This window comes from Pteropus vampyrus, unplaced genomic scaffold (genome assembly GCF_000151845.1).
Source record: "Pteropus vampyrus isolate Shadow unplaced genomic scaffold, Pvam_2.0 Scaffold126, whole genome shotgun sequence".
Taxonomy (NCBI): Eukaryota; Metazoa; Chordata; class Mammalia; order Chiroptera; family Pteropodidae; genus Pteropus; species Pteropus vampyrus.
Genome location: NW_011888907.1, coordinates 689,915 through 693,416, shown reverse-complemented (window position 1 = coordinate 693,416; position 3,502 = coordinate 689,915).

Genomic DNA, 3,502 nt, shown 5'->3' with positions numbered 1-3,502 from the left:
GCAGCCAGATGAGTGAAAGATTCGTGTCCCACCACCCACACCCTTTTGCCAAATTACAGGGGGTGTCGAATCTCCTTGCAGGAAGTTTCCTGGAAGCTGTCCCATAATGTTTACGATTACATAGCATTGTCCAGAAAGTAGTGACAGAGTCACCCCTGGCCTTGAAGGAGGCTGAGAAATGTGGTCTATCTAAAGTGAGCATGTACCCTCCTAAAAGTCAAAGTTTATTATCATGGAAGAAGGACTGAGTGGACACAGAGGACCATCAACAGCCCCTGTCACATCTATTTAACTTTAGGAGTAACTGAACAACTACTGGTCCCAGTTGTGACAGAGAAGAGCTTTCACTGTGCATCACTGACAAAGCCTTGGCTCCAGCATAGATACCACGTGCTGCTGTGATAACCACATCCCGGCACACACTGTCCATGCCCTTTCCCCGCCTGCCTTACTCATCAAAGAAAACCCCACTTTTGGGTAAAACCTAAATCTGCTCTGTATTTGCCCTGTTCGCTTAAACTTGGCTAAAGAAACACCCACAACCAAGCTGAGTGGTCTCACCTTAAGACCAACAATCTACTACATTTTCCTTGTCCATTTATTCTCCACTGTCTGGAAAAAACTTCCTAGCACCTTTCCCTAAGTCCTCAAACCTCCAGCACCAACCCCCTTCTCACTCTCAGCTGATGACCCTGCTTCTTGTTGCATTAAGAAAATAAAAGCAATTGAGAGTCTCAGCTCCACACGTTCCCACCTACCGCATCTACCTGTCTACTCTCACCTGTGTCCAGATACACAATCTTCCTCTTCTTACTCCAGATGAACTGTCTGCACTGCTCCCAGAGACTAGACCCTTCACCAGGCCCCGGATTCCATCCCCTCTTACCTATTCGAAGGATATTGCTCAGCAGCCACACATACCCACCCCCATCAGTTTCCCCTTCTATTAGACCAGCCTCACAGGATACAAATAAGCTGCTATAAATCCATCTTGAAAACAAGTTTACCTTCAAGGTCTCATCGCCTCCAGTTATCACCTTTTTTCTCTGCTGCTGGCAGCACAAATTCTTGTAACGGTTGTCTTTACTTGTCCCCACTTCCTCATTCATTCTCTCTTGAACCCATCACAATCAGCTTTTCACTACACTGAACAGTCTTAAGGTCACCAAACTCAATAGTTAAGTTGCAATCCTTATTTTACTGAATGATCGTATTTGACACAGTCGATCACCCCTTCCTTCTTCAGATACGTTCTTTTCCTTGAGGTCACTGTCCTAACTGTTCCTTCTTGTCCTGCTGGACAAGATGTGCTCCTCATCTCCTATCTTGCTCCCTCCCCATCTCCCCAACTCTAAACATGGGAGCCCAGGCCTTAGAGCGTTGCTCTTGTCGGTCTACTCTCCTTCAGCAATCTCATCCAAAATCATGGCTTTCAACGCTATGTCTATGGCTCCCAATTTATTTTCTCCAGCCCAGACCTCTCGCCTGTCTCCCAGCATGATATTCAGCTGTCAACTCTCCTATCTCTTCTTGTGTATCTGGTGGGCAACTCAGTACTACCTACCAATTTTGGGGAAATAAAGGGCCCAAAATAACCCATGACAGTGCTGTCAGCAAAATCCTGACTGTGTTGACAAAACAAATGATTCAGTTTCGTCAAAGAACAAATTGTAAGGAGAAAAAAGGGAAGAATAAAGGAGGAACCTATAGATTCAAAGAGATATAAGAGAGAATGTCACTCAGTTGCAATGTCCAGGCCTTATTTGGATACAGATTCTGAGAACTGCGGAAAATTCAGCCTGGAAACTCCAGCCTGGAAACTCCGTTCAAAGCCCCTCCCTAAGAAATTTGACCAGACTTTAACGTGGCTTTCAGCAGTGGAAGGCTACATCCCTAGAACGACCCAGCTACTTTTGATTTTCTGTTTCAAAATGCTCAGAGCTGTCCAAAAACAATTGCTTTGTTCTAGCTAACACCTGATAGAGGCTCCTAACTTCTCTTTCCTGGAGCATTTTCTGAAAAAGTGCTTATAATTGTGATTAGTCGCTCTGTCTCTTCGAGATATATATGTATAATCTGTAACTACAGAGTATCTCTCAAGGACCTGAAAACCATCCTTTTGAAATATCATCAGGAAGAAGAAAGCTGCTGTCTCCCAGTCTCTGGAAGGTAGACTTCTAACTTCCATAATATCTAGCTAGCAAATGCTGCTGGCCGAGTCACAGTTACAGTAACCACCCTTTGTAATTTTCCATGTGAGTCCTGCTCTCCCCACCGCCCCCACTCTCTCTTTAAAATGCCCAGTCGCCTCTTTGCAAATCAAAATGCAGCTCACTTCTTTCCCCTACTTTCAGTAGTCACTGAATAAAATTTGTTTTCACTGCTTTAATATCCGGCTTTTGTTTATCTTAGACATTTCTAAAAAATGTAAAAAGTCATGAGATGATCAGGGATATTTGTATATTGAATAGATATTTGATAATATTAAAAAATTATTGTTAAGGTTTTTTTTTTTTTTTAGCTGGGATAATGGCATTTTGATTATACTTTCCAAAATAATAGAAAAAGCTATGCAGAATGTTAGCGCTTCTCACTGTTTCCAGCATTATCGTTCTTGACCAAACTGAATCCTCTCTTGTGGGATTTTTGCAATTGCCTCTTAAATGATGGGCTTGCTTCTGCACCCCCACCCCCATACCTGTCTGTTCTCACTCAGGACAGCCAGAGAGATCCTGGGAAGATGCACCATATCCTGCCATGTCCCATCTCATTCAGAGCAAAAGCCAAGTTTGTTCGATCTACAAGACCTCATGGCATTCTCTCTGACCTCTGTGACCTCATCCCGGTCAGCCCACTCTAGCCGTAGGCCTGGCTACTTTTGCAACAGGGCAGGCAGGTCCAGCTTTAGGGTTTTCGCATTATTTCCCTTTTGCCTAGAACCCACTTGCCCCAGATAACTTCATGTCTTGTTTCCTCACTCCCTTCAGGTCTCTGAGACTTTCCCTGACTTCCCTACATTAAGTTAGTAATGTCCCATCCCTGATGCCTTTTCCCTGCTTTCTTTTTCTCTGTAGCATTTATCACCATCTGACATATTATCTATTTCTATTTTCATCTGCTATCCCACTAGAATGTAAGCTATATGAGAGCAGAAACTGTTTTGTTCATTACTGTGTCTCCAGAACTTAAAATAGTTCCTTGCACGTAATAGACACCAAATAAATGTTTTTTTTGAAAGAATGAAGGAATGACTTATTGTGTGTGATTGTAAGTGTGTGGTAAGAATTGATAACCACATTTCTGAGCAAATGAAAAAAGGACTTTTCAGGTCTTCTGGCTTTCTCCCTCGCTTCTCCAGGGAGAAGAAAGGCTCTCGTGTGCATGTATTTGGATCAATTCTATGTGCTGTCCTCATGGCTTCTGCTGCTGAGTGTGTAATGGCACTGGTGTATTTTTAGAAAGTACTGTGAGCACTCAGGAACTCCTGGAGGATTATACCAAT